Here is a 21,748-nt window from a genome sequence, read left to right as displayed (position 1 = left end):
GGGTTATGGACATTGGGGAGGGTATGTGCTATGGTGAGTGCTGTGAAATGTGTAAACCTGGCGATTCACAGACCTGGACCCCTGGGGATAAAAATATATGTTTAAAAAAATAATAAAATTTATTAAAACCCCCTAATCTGTGGATTTACTACCTTCTCCCCTACCCGCCCCATGCTTTCACTACCACTGAAACCTGGTGATTAACTAGACCTCCTGCCCTTTCATTATTTTTAAGATATGCAAAACATTTTTATAATTCTGAAGTTGATTAACTGTACATATGAGATAACTTTGTTATTTGTTAGGATAAATATAAATAAAGCAGCCATTTTCAAAGTGTGGTTCTCAAGACTTGATTTGCCTTTTTACCATGTTGACATGTGCACTAATCACAGATAAAACTGTTGCCATCTTTCCATTAATCAAGGAAGTAGCACCAACTGTTGTCATGTATTGTATTTTTTTTTCCTTTTTGAAAATTTTTTCTTTATTTCAGAGAGAGATCGAGCACACAATCATGAGTTGGAGGGAGGGGCAGATGGAGAAGCAGACTCCCCGCTGAGCTGGGAGCAATACGAAGCATTGATCCCACAACCCAGGATCATGACCTATGCTGAAGGCAGATGCTTAGCTGACTGAGCCACGAAGGCACCCCTGTACTGTATTTTTCAATTTCTACATACTTGCATACTCCTAGTTAATTTTTTTTTTACTTGAGTATTCTTAATTTCTTAATTCCACTTTTGAGTACAGGATGTAATTACTATTCTGGGTGACAAAATGAAAATTATGTATAAAGCACTTATGCTGCATATAGGAATACAGTGGTTGTTTCAAGAAAAACACTTTCTATAACTGAGTTACAAGCCATACTAGCCACACTTTTTCACAGCACATTTTTTTGTTGAAAAAAGAAATGAGACAAATGTGGTTATTCAGATGTAGCAAATTGGAAGATATTTTCTCAAACACTAACAGAGTGACCCTGTCATTTCAAGGAAACCAACTGAGTGTCTTAGTTGTCAATGATAAAATTCTGGCTTTGGAAAACTTGTATCCACTACTGAAGCCTGACAGCTTCTCAAGACTTTGACAGCTTCTTTTCTGACAAAATTGGTGGTGATATTAACAAATGTGACTTGGATATTGTATACTGAAATACATCAACATGTGGAAAGTCTGAAAACTCAGTGAACCAATATTTTCTGAAAGACCAATACGTGATATTATGAGATTATGCAAGGGTAAAATGTGATGCAAAGTGTAAGACCAATATTTTAATGTAACAGAAAACATTATTGGTGATTTCAGGAAGAAAAGTCACAATTATCTGAAAAAAAGCTATTATAATGTGCTCTCCTTTTCCAACAATGTACTTGTATGAGGACAGATGTTCTTCATACAAGTAAAATAGCACTGCAGTAGATGGAATGCTGGAGCAGATGTAATAGGTAATAGCTATTGAATGAACCAGAAATTAAAGAGATTTGCAAAATTGTAAAACCATGTCCCTCTTTCCTGTAACTGCTCAGAGGATTCCTCATAAAAATGTTAGGCTTACTTTTAATAAGTTGATAATTTTTTTTAACCTAAGTTTTAACTTGTAATACGGGGACTACAGATAGGACACACAAAATGCTTTTTGGGCTCTTCATCAATAATTTGAGTGCAGAGTAGTCGTGAGGCCAAAATTCAGAGAAGGCATATTCCTTAGAAATGGGATTCCTGGGGCGCCCTGGGTGGCTCAGTGGGTTAAAGCCTCTGCCTTCAGCTCAGGTCATGATCCCAGGGTCCTGGGATCGAGCCCTGCACTGAGCTCTCTGCTCAGCGGGGAGCCTGCTTCTGCCTCTCTCTCTCTGCTTGCCTGCCTACTTGTGATCTGCCTGTCAAATAAATAAAATCTTAAAAAAAAAAAAAAAAAAAGAAATGGGATTCCTGGTAAAAATATACCCATAATTTTGGTACATTTTGCCAGATTCCAATCATACGTTTGTACAATTTTGCATTCCAAGCAACACGAGAAAGGGTGTCAAATTTTTTGCCCACTTGGTAGGTGGGAAATGGTATCTTTATATATTTTCAGTTTACACTTTATAGAAGATTTATTTATTTTAGAGAGAGAGTGTGCATGAGTGTGAGCAGCAGGGGGAAGGGGCAGAGGAAGGATGAGAGAGAATATCAAGCAGACTGCATGCTTCCAACACGGGGCTTGATCTCTGTGCGCAGCTGAGATCTTGACCTGAGACAAAATCAAGTGTTCGCTGCTTAATTGCCCATCACACCCAGGAGCCCCCTACATTTTATTTTCATATGCTAAAGGGCTATTTCATTTCTTTTTCTGTGAACTATGTTTTAGACTTTTACCTGTTTTCTTTTACTAGGTTTTTGTGGTCTTTTTTCCTTCAATTTAAGAACTATTTATACAGTGAAAAGAGCATTCCCTTGTTACACAAATTCCAAATATTTTCTCTCTCCTTGCCATCCATTTTGAATTTGCTCCAATTTCTGTTTTGCTGCTTAGGTTCTTGAGCCTCCTTGTAGTTTCCTTTGTTTTGCTTCCCTGAACATGGCCCAGACCACTCAACTGAAAAGACTGACCAGTTGCCAACCGAACACATTCACAATCCAGCAGCCATTCCTGGCTTTATCTTACTTGATTTCTCAGCAGCAGTTAACAAAGTTGACCAAGACCCTCCCCTTGGAATGTTTTCTTTCCTTTGCTATCAAGATCATAATCTGATATCCCTCCTACTTTACTGGTCTGCTTCTCAGTAATCTTTTTTGATCTCACATCCTCTAGAGCCTCTAAGTTTTGGGGTGCTTCAAGGGTCAATTCTAATCCCTTATTCTAGTTTCAGTTTCTTCCCAAATAATTATATATCCAAAAACTTAAGTACCACTATCCAATTTAATCTTCTACCTCCATACAATACTTCCAACTCATTTGCAATTAAAGGTCTAATAAGCACCCCAAATTAGCAATTCTAAAACACTATCCAGGATTTCAACCAATGCCTTCCTTTTCCCAGCTCACCCTAAAATTCATTCATTTATAACATCTCAACTAGTTTATGTTCAGCCCTGCCCCTACTCACACCTCGAAATCCTCAGTTCGACCAGAGTACTATTTTAAACCTAAATCAAGATTTCTAACAACTTTCCAGTACACTTAAGATATAATCCAAATGGCTAACCAAGTTCTCTGTGGTCTTCCTGCCTGCATATAATCTCACCTCTAGCTTTACCGAACCATTGTCCATTCCAGTTATGATGATAAATCCATCTGTGCTCTTTAACTTGGCAATGATTTTCTCTCATATTTTTGTAATTCTAGTTCCTTTTTTCTTACCTTCAGTTCTCAGTTCAAATGTCCCTTCACAGAGGCCCTTTTGGAAATACCTCCCATCATTCACATCCTCTCATTTTCTTTGTATCTAATATAAAGTATGAATGAATATATTTGTTGGCCACTCTCTATCCACAAGAAACTAGAGTTTCTTAGATGTATCTGCACCTGACATACTAGATGCTCAGTAAATATTTTTTTTTAAGAAATGTTTTAAATCAGCACAAAGTTAAAAGGAAATAAGAGGACAGTGAAAAGAGAGATTAGATATTTTTACAGAAAACAAGAGAAAGGAAAGTTGGAGAATAGTGTGTCTTCCTAGAATGTTGACTATGTGCTAAACTTACCAACACTTATTTCATTTTTCTTAATTTCATTTTTTTTCTCTGACTTGGCTTTCTCATTTTTTATATGGTTACATTCCATAATATACATTAAATCTTCCATAAACATTAAGATCAACTCTAGATATTTAAAGAAAACCATGACTACAGAAATGGTCTTCAGAGAAAGCTCACCTTTGTAATCCTGGGTATTTCCCTTCAGGGAAAAAGCCAAAGAGAGGAGCGGTAACCGAAGGGCCTTTATCTGTTCAGCTGCTCCCTGGTCTTCCACTCCCATCTTCAGGTGGCAAAACTGTGACGTTTCAAATTCTATCCATATAATAAATCTAGGATAGTGGTTATCAAACTTCAGCAAGCATTAGAATCATTTGAGTTTATGGAATCAGACTTCTGGGCTCCACCCCCCTCAGATTTGATAGAGCCGGGTGGAGTCTTTTTATATTTTAATGAGCTTCTAAAAGGTGCAGGATAGCCAGTGATCTTGGTTTAATCTATTTTGTTCTATCTCCAAGGTTTTAAACAGTGCCTACTGCAAAGTACCCCCTTAATTTTTTTTTGTAATTTATTAATTAAATTTTTAAACTATATGTATATACTATATATAAGTATATATATATAGTATATATAATAAATATATATCCTTTTAAATTAATTAGTTTGTTCGTTCATTCATTCATTCACAGGAAAAAAATCCTTCTACAAGCCCTTACCCCAGAATCTCACTGTGTTTTCTCCTTAGCCATACCATTTTTTTTAATTCAAAATTTTAATTAATTCCTGGAATTATTAAAAATAATTCCATGAATTCTGTAAACAACTGCATAAATGCTGTAGTGTAAAAAAAATCTAAACAAGTGTTAACTTGAAACAATTCACTACAAGGAAATGATGATACATTATAAATACTACCTTCTGGATTAAGAAATTTCTGTTCCAGTAACATTATCATCGAAATACTCAGAACACACATAGATTGACGCTTCCATAAATTAATCCACATGAAGCAACCACGAGGCGTCCGGCGATCCCAGTTACACAAACAGCAGGGGCTAGAACCTGACCACTAACGGCGAACACTGGAGTCCAGAGGCAGCAAGAAACGCGGTGGGACTGAACTCAGCACCCCCCTTCCACCGCCCCCTCGCGCCGGGCGCTGAGGCAGCTCACCTATGGAACTTGAGGCTCTTGAGGCCCTCAGGGTGGGGAAGGCTCCCTCAGAACTAAGCCATACCACTTAATCTTAAATAATCAGAGAATAATACCTGAGTTCACTGTTAAGTTTTCAACGTTCACTGAAGAAAGTGATCATGGCATTAGTTGTGGGTAGAAAAATCACGAGTAGAAATAACAGCTTGAGGAATGTGTCACAGATGGGAAGTCCGGGGACAATCCCATAGTTCATCCTTGGTGTGTAGAGAAAACACGCACAACTTTCCAAGTTTCACAATTCTGCCTCTGAACATTTTTCACTACGTCTGTCAATCCCCTGCTAATCAAACTACAGTGATTTTTTTTTTTTTAACTGCAAGCAAGACAATGAGAAATTCCACACTTGCTATCTATGTAATCTGATTTTCCAAAACCTGGCTCCACCCCATGGAATTTTAAGTACATCTTTTTCCTTTATCTCAACACTTACTCCTCTTCTAAACCCAGATCCCCCAGGCTTCTTCAGAGAGACCACCCTCATTTTTGCTTGCCCCTTTCTTCCTCAGCTGGAACAATCTCTTTTTCTACTAATTTTTTTTTTCTACCCAATCCTCTTTTCCTAAGCCTTGATGCCCCCAACTTGTGAAGATTTTATCAGTTACTCTGTCATTTATTCTCATGATCCAAGCTTCATAGTTAATAAGATTTCATTTTGACAAGGAACCCTTCAAAATCTTCACATCAAAAGGTAAAAACATCAAGCAAAATTCTCATGTCTACTATTGTAGTCTCTTAAAGCCTATCTTACATTTTAAGCAACTAGTAAATTAACAATTCTAGAAGATTAAATATTTTAACTTAAAATAATTCTAGTAGTTGTGTTACGTAGTGTGCTAAGAAATTTTTGTTTATATATCACACAGTCCTGTGAGACAGGTAGTATCAGAATACATTTTATAGCTGATAAAGCTGATGATTTAGAGGTTAAGTAATTGACCCAAAGTACTCAGTAACAGAAAATTACAGATCTAGGTTTTGAGTCACAAGATTGTGATGCCAAATTTCATAATACTTCATTACCTTTATTAAGCATTATTCAAGTACATTGCCTGTTACAAGAGAAAATGCTTCAGGTTTGCATTACAGTTTATCACAAGATTCTTTTATAGGCCAAGAGCAACATTATAAAGAGCACAGATCATTTAAAGGGTTAACTTTTTACATAGGCATGCCCTTGTTTAAAAATTTTTTTTTCGGGGTGCCTGGGTGGCTCAGTGGGTTAAGGCCTCTGCCTTCCGCTCTGGTCATTATCCCAGGGTCTTGGGATCAGGCCCCGCATCGCATCGGGCTCTTTGCTCAGCAGGGAGCCTGCTTCCTCCTCTCTGCCTGCTTCTCTGCCTACTTGTGATCTCCATCTGTCAAATAAATAAAATCTTTAAAAAAAAAATTTTTTTTTTCTACATTGTCAGAGAACAAAATGATTGGGTCATGGTCCTTGTAGCTTATTTCATGTGCAGTCCTATCACATTTGTTAGCCATGGGTCCCCTCACCACAGACCCCAAGGTATCATATGCTCAGCTTCTGAGGAGGACAAATATGGCTGGTGCCAAACAAGATATTAGTTGTTACTTCTGGGCTCATTCTGCTGCATTAGAGCCCCCTCATCCCATTTTAGAAAGTAGTGGAGATGTGGCTCTTGGTCTGCCACCTTGTGGTTATTCTTCAGGAAGGACTAGCTGTTCTCTGGTTTCTTTTCCAAGGTGGTTCTATCAGCAGCAATGGCTTAGCACTCTTTGGCCTGCTCCCCACAACTCCCAAGACGTCCAGAAGTTCAAGTCCAGCTATTTCCTTGAAGGATTATTTAAGAATAAACATTCCTTGCAGACTGCTATGATAGGACTGTTGCCTTTCACTTGCAAATCAGGGCTTATCTAAACCCAACCTATCAGGTTGTTGTTTTTTTTAACTCTTTCAAAGGAAGCTAATCCTTCTCGGTAAGAGGAAGAGGTCACCTTTACCTCATCTAGTCCAACATTGGGATCAGTTCCTCTCTTTTAACCAGAGAATCTTCAACAAAGCAGAGGGGCTCACTGTAGCTGGGGTCTGTTAGGACCCTGAGCAAATGAAGGTCAGGTTTTTGCCCAAGATCACACACTGAGAAGACTTTCATGTCTAATTGATGAAGTTAGCCTAAAGTGGATTTTGGTTCCAGCTCTGCCAGCTAACTGCCATGACCTTCAGCAAGCCACTGAATATTGAACATCATCTGCAAAATGAGAATCATTATGACCATCTTTTGTTTACATGGGAGCATTATGAGAAGTTGTATGAAACACAGGAGCAAGGGGGTAACGAGAAATTTCTCTCTGCAGTAATATCTTTCCTTCCTGAGTCAAGAGCATTGCCTTCCCGAAAACGGAGTGTGCAGCTGAGGTGGCAGAGAAGGTACAGAGGAGTTACAGGGAAATGAGAAATAGAGCATTTTTATGCCCCTTTAAGAGTAGTAACTAATTTATACTGAAGCACATACTGTTTATTAATTAGATGTTTATCCTAGAATTTCAAGATCACTGGTCTCTATCATGTCCCTACTTAGGAAGGAAATACTTTTCAATCATTATCTCCATCACCAAGATATTAAAATGTGCTTGCGCACGATCACTGTAAGTGATGGATCCTCATCCCTTCACAGAAAACAAGGACTCAAAAAGCCTGCTGCACACCTTGAAGTCATCTGAGCAACTACGGCATCTTGCAGGACCTGAAAGTGCACTTGTGTTAAAAGATTAACATCAAACATATAAAGATTGCTCAAACTACTGGCTATGAGCAAAAGCCAACCTTACAGACTTGACCAGAACTGGTTGCAATGTGAATGTAATAGCAGGAACTCTAGCAGCTCTCTTGAGTCTAATATTCTATTGGGGAAAGCTATACATATTAAGAGAAATAAAAAGAGAAGTCCAGGTCCTTAGATGTACAGTGCCTTTCCAGATAGTAGATTGAGTAAAAGAACTTCTCTTATTTAACCTGTCATTAGTTTTTTACTGGTACTCTTCTATCTTGTTTAACCTGCCATTAGTTTTTTTACTCCTTTAGTGCCCATGGTTCTTGGTTATGCTGCTTTGAAGAACCAAGAGGTAAACCTGATGAAGAGTGGTGAGAAACAAAGCAAAGTTTATTGAGTGATAACGAAGTTTATTGAGCCACAGTTCAAACCCGCTGAAGAGGAAAGGGACTGTAGAGGGTTGCCGCAAAGTTTCTAAGTCTAGGGGTTTTTATGGGCTTTTGGGGCTGTTTTAATCTGATTAACCCTCCAAGAGCCTGTCATCCAATCAGATTTTTGTCATCTATCTATCACAGGGGAAAGGGTGGAGGGCTCCTTCCCAGGTGGTGTAAAATCCTTTCAAAAGTGGCTTCCTCTTGGGGGTGGGGTGGTCCTTTGTCCCAGCCTGTCAGCCTTCCGCTATCCTTCATCAATACCTGAGGGTTCCTTTAATAACACTGATTGTCCCAGAGTTGGCTCTGAAAGACCCAACAAAAATGGCTTGTTGTGGGACTAACAGTGATCATTCTGGTTATCTTTGTTTTCTTTTAGAGGAAGTGCTGGGGGATAGGAGATGAAACTAAGGAGGGAAGGTAGAACCTAGGGAGGAAAGACCTCTATAGAGAACTATAAGAAATAAGACATCTCTAAGAGCTATAAGAAATTATATGTCCTTGCCTGGGTGGTATGCTAGGAAGGAGTTTAGGCAAGGAAAAGTGGTAAAGAACTCAGACTATCTGTGTTGTTTTTTTTTTTTTTTAAGATTTTATTTATTTATTCATTTGACAGACAGAGATCACAAGTTGGCAGAGAGGGAGGAGGAAACAGGCTCCCTGCTGAGCAGAGAGCCCAACTCGGGGCTCGATCCAAGGACCCTGGGATCATGACCTGAGCCAAAGGCAGAGTCTTAACCCACTGAGCTACCCAGGCGCCCCCTATCTGTGCTTTCTAAACCACTTGCATTTAAGAACAAAAAAAAAAAGACAGAATATATTGGAAAGCAGCAAACCCAAACAATTTCTCTCAAAACTGGCAGACCCTAGCAAAAGAGGGTAGGAAAAGAAAACAGTATTTATATCTAGGCTCTGTGTGTCAGGAACAGTTCCATTTGATCTTAGTCCTATGTGGATAAGCCTTGGTCTTTACTGATTGCTCCAAACTTAGAGACGTAGTAAAATGATGGAACTGTCTATGTTCTTGTTAAGTTAGCTCAATTTCACCATTGCTGAACCTCACCTGAAAGTCCTCATCTGTTCTAACTGTCTTTGTGGTCAAGACTCAAAACCACCTTGGAAAAGTTAATAATCTTAAAATGGTGTCTGTGAACAAGGATGGAGTTACTGTGTTTCCTTATTCCCTTTTCTCACTGGACTCCCTCGATAAATCCTGCCTGAAACAAAATACAAAATGGACACTGGTAGGCAGGCCCCCAAATGGGCCGGAATTAATCCAGTAAGCCCCTAAAGAGGTCTGGGCTCTTGGTGGAAAGAAAGATTCTACAGGAGGGATGTGGGGCTTAGGCAATGGTTGGGGCACATGGGGCACTCATCAAGGAATGGCCTCTAGGAACTGGGAGCCATCCTCTCCTGCTAAGAAAATGGGTCCTCAGTCCTGTTACAACAAAGAACTGAATTCTGCCTACAATCTAAATGCATTTGGAACAACATCTTAAACTTTAGTGGAGAGCACATCCCTGCCAACACCTTAATTTCAGCCTGGTGAGATCCTGAGCAGAGAACCCAGCCATGATGTGCTGGATTTCTGACCTACGGAATAATGAGCTTATAAGTGGAGGTTTTCAAACTGCTTAATTTGTGGTAATTTGTTACACAGCAGTATAAGGCTGATACAGACACTGGTGAACTGCCACTTGGTGCCCAAGAAGAGAAATAGGGCTAGAAATGGATTTTTCAGGCAACTTCTGCAGCTTATGTTGGATATGGGGAACACATTAAGAATTCTGTTTTAACAAGATTTTGTTAGATCACAATGAAAGCCTCAAAAGTGAGCCTGGGATACCTTTGACACAGACTTTAACTTGGAAAAAGAATTTCTGAGTTGGGACTTTTTTTTCATGACCAGTATAATTTATACTTCCTGTAGAGGGGGAAGACAATTCCTTCTCCCTAAATCAAAAGGTTGGACATAATTTCTTATTTTCTAAGTTTTTGCCCTACTTTACCTGTTCACCTGAGTTACCTGAATGTCTTAACATGTTCAGTAAAATGAGTGAATTGCTGTTCGTTTCAGCAGCTTTCTGACCAGATTCTGCAGTACTCTCTCTTATAGAGAAGTCTCCTATAGTTAGGAAGAGTCTTATAACTTTTTGCAACAGCTTTAACTTCTCACCCATTTATAAAAAGGTTTGCTGTTAGATTGTCAGTGAACTGTGAAATTCCATCCCGGTTGAAGTTAGTGGCATGTTCCAGTCTTACAACTAGTAACAAGTACCTATTTTTAGCTATAGTTGTCTAGTTTAAGAAGTGAAATCCTTCAAAGGGAGTCTTACAAAGAACTGTAACATACAGATGAAAGTTAAATTTCTCATCCAGCCATTTTTAAAAATCTGACTAATTATCTGCTTCCATACCCACAGAATTGTTACAACAAAACGTTATAAAAACACAAACATTTTCTTACCTTCGTAGATTAATTTGTCTAGCCTGTATGTTGCTATCAGTTTATTGAATCATTACCACAATTAAAAAATAATGACTCTGAGTACCTTCTCCTGGCAAAGTTAATTTGGGACACACAGTTCATGAAGCACTCATATTAAAAGCCTTTCTTCCAATGTGTCATGCACAAGAGTTTGAAAAAACACTGACACAAGGAAATTGCAATCTAATGCAAGAGATAGATAATTTAAAAAATAATAAACTGCAACACAAAGACCATGAAGGAGATGTACAAAGGAATAGAAGGCTTCTAGAGGAGAAGAGGAATTTGGTTACCTAAGGAGGTCTGGAAATGCTGCCTCAAGGAAGCTGACGCTAAGAAGGTAGGATATAGGGGAGGGCTAGGAAAACCAGGATTCCCCGTATCCTGCTCAGGTAGCTTTCATTCATCTCTTGGACTCATTTTTAAGGTGCTCCTTATTGTGCAAACAGTCAAGAAAAAGCTTGATATCTTCTTTAAAGTGATTGGTGGTTTGAAGGGAAAGCTATTATTAAATACAGAACAAACACATTCTTTGTTTTTTCCCCCTATCATCTAGATGTGTTCGGTCTCCACCTTCCAAAACCTTTTATTAGACTTTCACATAGTGTTGCCTATGGGTTTTCCACACATGGGCTTTCCTGTAGAACACAAGCTGAGGGTAAAGTGTGCCTCCAAGGAATTTAGACTGTTTGGTTTTAAAAACACCAAATTTGCAAACTTAAGAATGTCTACGTTTTAGTTGAGTCTTGTTATATAATTCTAGCAAACTTCACCACACAAAAAGCCTTGTGTTTGGTTCCATTTGTAGGGCTAAACCATTTGAGGTAGTCGGGCTGTAGTTATCAATTGAATCTAATCAGTATCTTTGACTACTTCAGAGGTTTGACTTAAAACCTCCCCAGGCATGACATTCTTGTGGTAACTTAAGCTTATAGAAATAATGAAACTGAAGTTGGTAAATATTACAGTTCTTTGCATATATTTAGATCTCTAAGATCTACTTAGAACCCAAATCTAATGATTCAGTTGTAGGTTGTAATTGGAATTACGTCGCTATTACGCCAAGCCACATTGTCCTGCATATTAGGAAGAACACGGAGTAGATTTCACATGTTCAATACAAAAATCTTAAGAATCTGGTTATAGTTCTTACTTCAGTTAAAAAGGTGCTAATGCACTAGGGAATATTTAGCTTTTTCATTAAGTGAAGTTACACTGGACTGGGAACTTCAGTTGGGTATGAGTGTGGAGGCTGCAGATAGCCAGAGGGTTCCATCAGGGTCACTTAGGAACCAGAGATCACACCATAACTGATAAATCCCGTCCTAGGTGCATTTTTGTTTATTTTTAGCAGTTCCTTTGCAGCCTGCTTCAAGTGGCAAAATAGATATATACACAGGGATACTTACCGGGATCTTGTTAGAGGCCCTGGCAGCGCTCTCAAGTTTACCATGTTAGTGACCTGATAGCCCCTCCAGCTTTCTATTCCTAAGCCTAAGACACACCTCCCTGCTCTTAACAAGCACCTATCATTTGATAGATTTTTATATGACTGTCTTCCTGGACTCTTTAAGTGTCCTTTTCATTTAAATCCAGCTTGATCTTGAGGGGAATACTCTATTTTCTATATATAGGCATTTGTTATGTAACATATTTTCCTAAACACACATACACACACACACAACCCCTCACTCCGCCAAATCATACACTAATAGTGCTTTTATAAGTGTTGGAACAGGACGCCCAATCCCGGTGCAACTTGAACCAGATGCTTATAAAAACATTAACAGTCTTCAAAAAAAAAAAAAAAAAGTCATGGAGTAGATTAAAATACATGATGAACAACAACAGAAAAATCTCAACAGTTTTTTCATGGAGTAAAATTATTTGACAGGCTTTGGGAAGGGTTGAGGCTGAGGGAGGTGGGAAGGCAAGGACAAAATGCACACAGGAACAACCCAGTAAGCATCTCCAAGTTAGTATCTGGTTAAACCGAGGCAGGGAATGTATGAGGTCAATGGCCGTCATGTCAGTGGACAGGTTACCACAGTGGTGATTCCTGCATTTGTCTGTATCCACGTACTTAACCTTCAGCAGATTTTACTTGGAGCAAAACTGCAATTTGCTGGTTTGAACCAGTCCTGTTTAAACCAATGTGATTTTCTGCAACAACTCTTTTATTTTGCATTGTAGAGCATGGAATTTCTAGCCCAATGGTCAATTTCTAGACCTACTATAATTCCAAGGATGTCTGATAGGTAGTTGGACTTGGAATTTCACCTGTCATCAATGATCATTGCATCGAGGCCAGCCTTTAGTATGGTTCAGGTCCTCGCACTGGAGTTAACTGGTGTTTGGATGCTCTTGTAAAGGCAGAACTATAGCCTAAAGACGGAGCTACAGCCTTGGGTTCACTGAAGACTCCTCCTTGATTATGTGTGCATTCTGATTCAGCAGAGTCTAGGTACACTTACCTGCTCATTTCTCTCTTCCAAGGGACATGCTCTCTTGTTAGGATTTCTTGGACCTCATTCTGAAAAGAAAATTTCACTCTTCACTCCTCTCAGAGGTTGCTATGCTAGAACTATACAAATATAAGTTATAGCACACTTAGGCAGGACTTACAGGGTGAAAATCACTCCTAGTCAAAAAGCATCGTTTAGGGCTCCCAAACCTCCATGATTGACAGCTCAGGGATAGGAAAATAATTTAAATGCATATCACATTAAAAACCCAAAGTAGTAAGGTTGAGACTGAAAGACAAGACAATCTTACCTCAAAGATTCCTGTCTCCTTCTCAGTGGTAAACACAGTGAGACTCCTATTCCCAAGAGAGAAAACAAATCTCACGAAGGAGCATCAGATCTACTATACAGACCCCCTTCAGTCTCTCTTGGTTAGGATCACATATGAGTTTTTAAGTCTATTTCCCAAGGACTTTGTTATCTTAGCCATCATCCCTACCTGCAGGGTACACCTCCAATCTCTCACCTTGTACATATCCTTGACCTTGAGGCAGGTGCAATGGGGGCTTTCCTTCCAGTTTCTTAAGAGACACTCTAGCAAGACCTGTGTCCACGGTCAGTTGCAAATGGTTCAAAGAGCATAAGCAGATAGAACAAGTCAGCTCTTTCAGGAAGTCTGGTGGATTGGAGGTGGATTTCAGTGGGGGCAGAGAAAGATTAAGAAGGGGAAACAAAAATCATTCATTCCAATCCACTCTTTGGCACAAGCAGAGCTTTGTCTTTGGCACTGGCTCACGATCACATTCCTTCATCCTCTCTTATCACTCACGGCTGTGTTTTTATTTTTTTTTTAATTTTTTAAAAAGATTTTATTTATTTATTTGACAGAGAGAGATCACAAGTAGGCAGAGAGGCAGGCAGAGAGAGAGAGGGAAGCAGGCTCCCTGCCAAGCAGAGAGCCCGGATGCAGGGCTTGATCCCAGGACCCCGAGATCATGACCTGAGCTAAAGGCAGAGGCTTAACCCACTGAGCCACCCGGGCACCCATAGCTGTGTTTTTAACCGCCATTCTTACCCTGTTGAGAAGTTGTCTGGGACTTTAAAGGCCCTCTCCTGACTTCTCTCAGATGCTCTTCACCCCCTACGTCCACGCTGGGGACTGACCTGCAGCTGCTCTGGAACCTCATGTGTGCGGCGTAGTTTTGCTAAAGTTGTGGTTCTCAAACATCGTTGCACAGAATTACCTGGAGAGCTGTAGCTATGGTGACACCTTTGTGGCTTACAAACTTTAGAATCCAAACATCAGAATCACGTGGGCATCTGGTTAAGGCACAGATTGCTGGACTTCGCCCCCCAAAATTCTCATTCAGTGGGTCTGAGTTGGGGCCCAAGAGCTGACATGTCTAACAAGTTGTGTTGATGCTGGCCCAAGTCCTCCATTCCAATCAGGGCACTAGGAATTCAATCAGAATCTCTGGAAAGAGACCATGGGCTTCAGGTGTTTTCAGGTGATTCTTTATGCAGCTAAGCTTGAGAACTACAACTCTAAGACCAGAAGGATCTAAAGGAGGCATGATAGGGCACACAGAAGGAAGCATATGTGAAACGTAAATCCTAACCCAGCCTGAGACCACAAAATAGACTTTGTGCCCCAGTTGCCCTGCCGGCAAAGACTTCAGTCTTTTAGGGAGTTGTACCATCCCTGATACCCCTAAAAATCTTTCTTTAGTTTTCCTTAGCTTTTCAACCAGGATCAGAGCAATACTGCCCGCTTCCCCACCCACACCCAAGGTCACAGCTCCTTACAGGCCTTCAGCTTTTAGTTCTTACACACCAGTAGTTTTCCCCAGCGACACACAGTGTCTCGTAAATTGCATGAGTTGCTTTGGTTCATGAGCTCCTATGGCTAGGACCCACATTCTTTAAAATTCTCTCCAACTATATTGGTACTCTAGCCCCACAAATATTTTTTTAGTTTGGGCCTCAAAGGCCAAGAAAGGACTAGGATGGTGAAGGCAGCACCAATTTTGTTTCTTCCCAAGAGCTCCCACTAGCTCTTTTAAAAAGCTATGTCTCCGTCCATCATAGGGAATATCGTCAATACCGTAATAACTTTGAACAGTGACATAAAATAAGTAAGAAGTTGTGTCATTATAAACATAACATACCTCAAAGTGAGCGCCCTCTCTGACCCTAACACCTGGGGTTGCAAACAACATAAAAACTTATGAGGAGCGCCCCCTGGCTGTTTCTGGAGCCAATTACCATTAGATAGATGGGAGAGGCTGGGAGCGTGCTCAGCCAGCCACCTTTAGTGGCGGCTTGACTGGATCCTTGCACAATCAGCAAACCAGTGTTTGGTAACGGTTGTAAACACTTGGAGTTTAATATTTGTGGCACAACGGAAGTCTTGCTCTGTGGGTACTAGCTTGGACTCTGCAGTCCGGCCACCTCTGTGGATCTAGGGCAAGGTTCATATTCAGTTTGTTTTCTCATCTGTAAACGGTGCTAGAATACCCACGTCATAGGGCTGCGGGAGGATTAAATGAGTAACTATATTAAAGGATTGAGAATGGTGCCTGGCACAGAGCCAGCACACTCTATTTGTATTACTCAGTCTCATGGGTTTTTTTCCCCCATAAAAATACTGACTTATGATGAGAGATTAAGAATCTTATAAACAAATGTTAAGATTTTCTTAAGAGACAAGTAGACTTCCCCATTAAAAAGGTGGGGACCTACATGTATAGACATAAGAATCTGTTTCCTACCTATAAAATACTAGTTTAATAGGGATGATTGTTCATATTTATCTAATCTACTGGGTATAGTATACCACCAGCTACGTGAAGATGTTTCATAATTCCTGCAGGATTAAGTGACAGACAGAAGGGGTGTCCTATGATAGGAGTAGGACAAAAACAAGTGACTTTTGCACTCTTAAGTTTTTTTATTTGTATTTATTTTTTATTTTTTAAGATTTTATTTATTTATGAGAGACAGAAAGAGAGAGGCAGAGGGAGAAGCAGGCTCCCCAACTGAGGTGGGACTCCATCCCCGGACTCTGGGATCATGACCTGAGCCTAAGGCAGGTGCTTAACCAACTGAGCCACCGAGGTGCCCCTTAAGTTGTTGTAATGCTTTGTTTTTGTTTTTAAGAAAAATCTAGTCTTATCCTTTATGGATGGTAATCTTAGTCGCCTAGTAGCTCAAATTATCTGTAATAATCTCAAGCCCCATAATCCTCATTAAAAAGGAGAAAGACGTTAAGAGTCTCTTAGCTGTGCATCTTCACTTTAGACTATGTCTTTTTATTCTTAATTGCCAATATGTGTTTGAACAGCTTTTAAAAAGTTTTCTGTTCCTATCCCAACTCCTACAGTTTCTTTGGCTTCTCTTTTCATCGTTTTAAGAGACAAAGGACATAAACTGCCCAGCATGAAGCCGGGAGCAAGTACATTTCCAACAGTTAACTCTTCATAAAGCAAAGGGAGGAACAAGAAAGGGTCTACTCTAGAGAAAAACAAACAAACAAAAACACCTCCTCTGAAATTCTTGTTTGTGGTCAAAAGTCTGGAAGCGGACTCCCCACCTGCGTATGTCAGCAGGCGTGATGGCTGGGTTGCAGCTTTTCACCGGAATCCTGAATCCTGAAGTTACAGTACCAGGGCTCCTTCCCTGATGAGCGGGCCTCCAGGGATCACCGGTCAGACCAACCTGCTACCTATAAAGAATCAGAGAAGTGACTATTTCCAAGCTGAATTGGTTTTTAAAAAACTATTTCTGAGACGAAAAGAATGTTACAATAGACACTTTTTGTTATTGTAATATTTTGACCCACTGTCAGAGCGTCTTTTATTCTTTAAATTTACCAAAATTTTTCTCATTTCTAAATAGTAGCTGTCCTTTTGTATGAAATGTACATAAGCCCTTAGTTTAAGTCAAATGCAGTTTCTCCCAAGAAGTTTTCCCTGATTGTTCCAGCACTAAAAATGCCAAAATTTTAATAAATTTAAATACTCCATGTGTGCTTCAAGCACACCTCTTTAAATGCTTTACAAGGTTGTTGGTTTTTTTTATTTTTATTTTTTGCACACATATCTCCTTCTCCCAAAGAAGAGAAATAATTTTTAGTCATATTTATATCACTTGCTGAGGTTCAATATCTAGTAGTTACATAAAAAGTATGTTGAAATCATAAAGTCACCACCACCATTTTATTATATCACAGCTGAAACCAATCCTCTGAGATATTTTTATCCCTCAACCTGAAGAAAATCACCTCATTAATTGGTTTACTGCAAGTCACACCTCATGTTTCTTTGCTCCTGCCCTATTCCCCAAAATTTCTTTACTGCCAAAATGTTGAAAACACATTAAGAAGTTAGAAAGAGAGAGAGAAACTATATTTTTATACAAAATTTTATAAAATAAAGAAGTATAAGTTAGGCCTTCCAATTCTCCAATTCCACTGCAGCAGTATATATCTTTCCATATGTTTTCTTTCCTTTTAAATGTTATTTTATTGTGGTAAGAACCCTTAACATGAGATCTACCTTCTTTACAAAAATTCAAGTGTGCCGTATAATACTGTTAATGATAGACACACTGCTGTTCAAGACATCTCTGGAATTTCTTTACTTTGCCTGAGACTTTATGCCCCTTGATTAACAGCTCCCCATTTCTGTCTTCTCCTGGCCTCTGGCAACCACCATTTTCCTTTCTGATTCTGAGTCTGTTTTTTCTATTTTTATTTTTTTTAAGATTTAAATTTTTTTTTAAAGTAATCTCTACACCCAGTGTGGTGCTCAAACTTAGAACCTTGAGGTCAAGAGTCGCACGCCCTACTGACTGAGCCAGCCGGGCGTCCCTGAGTCTATTTTAAAATAACATACTTCATGTCAGTGGAACTTCCAGGATTTGTCCTTTCATGACTGCCTTATTTCACGTAGTTTGCTGTCCTCACAGTTCATCCAATGTTGTCACTTATCAAAGAATTTTCTTCTTTCCAAAGGCTGAATAATATTCCCTGTGCATATATGCACAGTTTTCTTGGTCCTTTCATATATAAATGGAAATTTAGGTTGTTCCCACATCTTAGCTTTTGTGAATAAGGCTGCAGTGAACACTGGAGTGCCAACACCTCTTCCAGAACTTCAGTTTTCTTTCGGGTGAATACCCAGAAGCAGGATTGCTGGATCCTATGACAGTTCTATTATTAATTTTTGAGACATCTCCATCTTATTCTCTATGGCAGTCACATCGTTTTGCATTCCCACCAACAGTGTACAATAGTCCCAATTTTTCCACATCCTTATCAATGTTTGTCCTCTTTCTTTCTTTCTTTCTTTCTCTTTCTTTCTTCTCCTTTTAATGTATAGTGGCCATCCTGACAAGTGTGAGGTGATAACTCATTGTGGTTTTGATTTATGGTTCCCTGATGATTAGTGATGTTGAGCATCTTTCCAAATACCTGTTGGTCTTTTGTGTATGTTTTTTAGGGAAATGTCTATTCAGGTCTTTAGCCCATATTTTGTATTTGGCAACTGGGGTTTTTTGGAGGGGGCTATTGATTTATAGGACTTCCTTATGTATTTTGGAAATTAATCCATTCTGATACATGGTTTCCAAATATTTTCTCCTAATCCAATGGTTGCCTTTTCACTCTGTTGTTTCCTATGTAGTGCAGAAGCTTGTTAGTTTGATGTAGTCCCATTTGTCTATTATTGTTCTTGTTGCCTGTGCTTTTGGTGTCATATTCATGAAATCTTTTCTTCCTTCCTTCCTTCTTTCTTCTTCTTCTTCTTCTTCTTCTTTTTTTTTTTTTTTTTGAGAGGGAGAGTGTGTGTAGGTGCAAGCAGTGGGGGAGGGGAAGAGAGAGAGAGAGAGAGAATCTTAAACAGTCAATCACACCACTCTGAGATCATAACCTGAGCTGAAATCATGTCATATGCTTAACTGACTGAGCCACCCAGGCACCCCAGAATCCATACTCTTTCTATGCCTTCATGTACACAGATGCATTTTCAATATCTATAGCATGACCTCATTTTTGTAGGAAAAAAATACATATATAACCTATTTTTTATTATTTATGCTTAAACTATTTGTGGGAGTAAAAATGTATTCTCCTGTTAATATATACTGGATATCATATCATGTCAGTGTGTATATACTGATCTGTCATTTCTAAAATGGCCATTTAATAGTAAGAAAAGCTATATTTTTTAAAGAAGAACTATTATTTTTAAGTATATATTTATGTAAGCCCTTTTTTGTAATTTGTGATTAGGTATTTTATGCATGTGTTCCAAATTCTCTTTCCCAGATTGTAATGAAAAAAAAAAGTTATTTTATTTACTTTGCTGTATAAAAGTGTTTAATTTCTATTTAAATTTATTAATCTTTTATTTAGTGGTGTCTAAGCTCTGACGCATGCTTTAAAAAGTCTTTTCTAAGTAGTCTATTTTAAATTTCTATGTTACCAATTATCTCTTCTTATGATGTGCTTCATTTTTTGGACACAATAATTGACCACATATTTAACAAATATTCTCCTCATTTGCTAAATAGATGTGGGGTACTCTAGAACAAAAACACATTAAAAATAAAATAATATAAATAAGGTAAAAAAATACAATACAGAGGGAAATAATAGGAGTATAAATTCATGACGAGAGTAGGGAAAATACACACACACACACATCTGGAATACACATTGGTATAAGTTGTTAGGTAGAGATCTAACTTTGTCTATTTTTTTTCCCAGATGGCTACCCCCACTTGTCCCAAACCAGTTGTTGGTTAATCTATCTTTTCCATATTGATATGAAATGACAGACATATTTTTTAAACCAGGCTTTCAAGCAATATGTTTTTCAAATAAGTCCCCATCTAGCCCACTGCCTTCACCAATAAAGATGCTCTCACTATATTGTTAAGATTCATCTTTTCCATGTGCTCCAGCCCTAATAACATGTGGATGGCAGTTGTGACTGTGGACATCTTAAGGTATTCCTACTGTCACCTCTCTCTGCAGGAGATAGGTCAGAGAAGAAGCCCTAAGTTGTTGATCTCAGAAATCATGTCTGGCAGTGCAGTGTCCTGAAGATTGGTATAATGTACTTTGGGATGGCTGGCCCACTCTTTTTCTATGAGTTATGTATAAATTTCTTCATCTATGAATTAAGCTCAGTCAGTGTGTTGTGAGAGAGGGGAAAGAAGTCTGTATCACCAGTAATGAGTGTAGCCAGTGATTCAAGATACCCGTCGCAACATCACACCATCACAACAGCTGTCCAGTTTCCTTCTGAAACATTTGAGCAATGTTCATTTTATTGAGAGACCTGGAAAATTTCAACCATTCCCAAGTCAGCAAGTGATATGCAATGTAGTACATGGACAAAAGAGAATGACTGGGAGGTAGGAAGCCCAGTTTCCTAGTCCTGACTTGATTCATGTAGTAAGCAAGTAGTCAGGGGACCAACTCAATTTATCTCAATTTTCTTCACTAGCTATAGAAAGTAGTTGGACTATATAATTCTTGGTTTCCAGCTAGATAAAAGACTGTGATTCTCTAAGAATATGGTTCCTATATTTTTTTCATTTACAACTTATTTACAAAGAATTTGAGCCCTTGCTATATACAAAGAATTCTTCTAGTTACTGATGAGCAAGATACGTTCATTGTGTTAAGGAGTTTATGAAAAGAGTTTGCTTAACAGAGGGACATGGGATGGAACAGATCAGTGTGACCTGAACTTAGAACATCCCAGTTTCCTCATTCCAAATTGGAATATAGGATCTGTGATGCCTCATATTTCTATTGTAAGGTTCATTCTAATGATCCTGGCCAGTGTTAAAGTCTCCTTCTAGGTTTGTGTGGGAATAACACACTGAATGTAGATGGTAGTTCATAAATCCTTTTTTCCAGTGAAGGTGGTTAGTGTTGTTACAGGTTTCTTGGCTTTGTTTGTTTGTTTGTTTTTTGCAAGACCCTTACTAAAGACTAACTCCCAATCAATATTGTGAAGCTGTACCTCAGTTACTAGGCTAGACGGAGTCTAAGGAGTAGAGGTTTAATGACCCCAAACTGGGGCTACCTCTCTTTCTATCTAAATTAGTATAACTCCGCTGCGTTTTGCTGTTGTTGTTTTTGTAAATTCTCATCTCAGTAATTCACAAATGCTACACAAAGGACATATGATTAAAACATTGGGATTGATAACTTCAGAAAGATGAGTTTTGAGTAAGAGAAAGGAACATGGAAAAAAAAAATTTCAGTCCAGAAAACTTCTTTTTACAAAAGTTCAAGGTATGAAAACATCCAACATCCTGTTGGAGATAAGAGGGAAAGAAGAATCAGTGGGAACCGTGAAAGAAAGAAATCAACAAAAAAGTATGGGTGATGGAGACCCATGGATGGTAGTCAGTGCTGGAGTATGACAGGCTAAGAACAGAAATAAGGTATGAGGAACTTAGTGGGAGGGTGAAATGGGCTATACTTCAAGGAAGAGCTTTTGAGTTTTGCACTTTCTGGCAGACAGTGAGCAGTGGTAGGCCATGACAAGTACTGCCTCAGATCCATATGGCAATGCAAATGTATAGGTTAAGGCACTTATAATCTCAGTGGTCATTGTATACAGTCTCTATACTATACATTTTTCCCCCTAGGTCTAAAAATATCTGAGCATTGGATTTCTTTTCAGTAAGAATTGATAGGGGGTTTAAGAAGGC

General features: G+C 38.9%; 1 long non-coding RNA gene across 1 annotated transcript; it reads right to left on the bottom strand.

Moving 5' to 3' along the window:
- Positions 1 to 3,888: 3,888 nt before the first annotated feature.
- LOC116855410 lies at positions 3,889 to 13,589 on the bottom strand. The gene is made up of 3 exons (XR_004380346.1): positions 13,539 to 13,589; positions 13,022 to 13,080; positions 3,889 to 3,982 (listed from the first exon to the last, which is right to left on the bottom strand). It is a non-coding gene; the product is annotated as an uncharacterized LOC116855410 (long non-coding RNA).
- Between the last annotated feature and the right edge of the window lie 8,159 nt (positions 13,590 to 21,748).

The sequence above is a fragment of the Lontra canadensis genome, unplaced genomic scaffold (assembly GCF_010015895.1).
Source record: "Lontra canadensis isolate GAN:19392208 unplaced genomic scaffold, GSC_riverotter_1.0 scaffold102, whole genome shotgun sequence".
Classification (NCBI taxonomy): domain Eukaryota; kingdom Metazoa; phylum Chordata; class Mammalia; order Carnivora; family Mustelidae; genus Lontra; species Lontra canadensis.
This window is presented reverse-complemented; position numbering and strand designations above follow the sequence as displayed.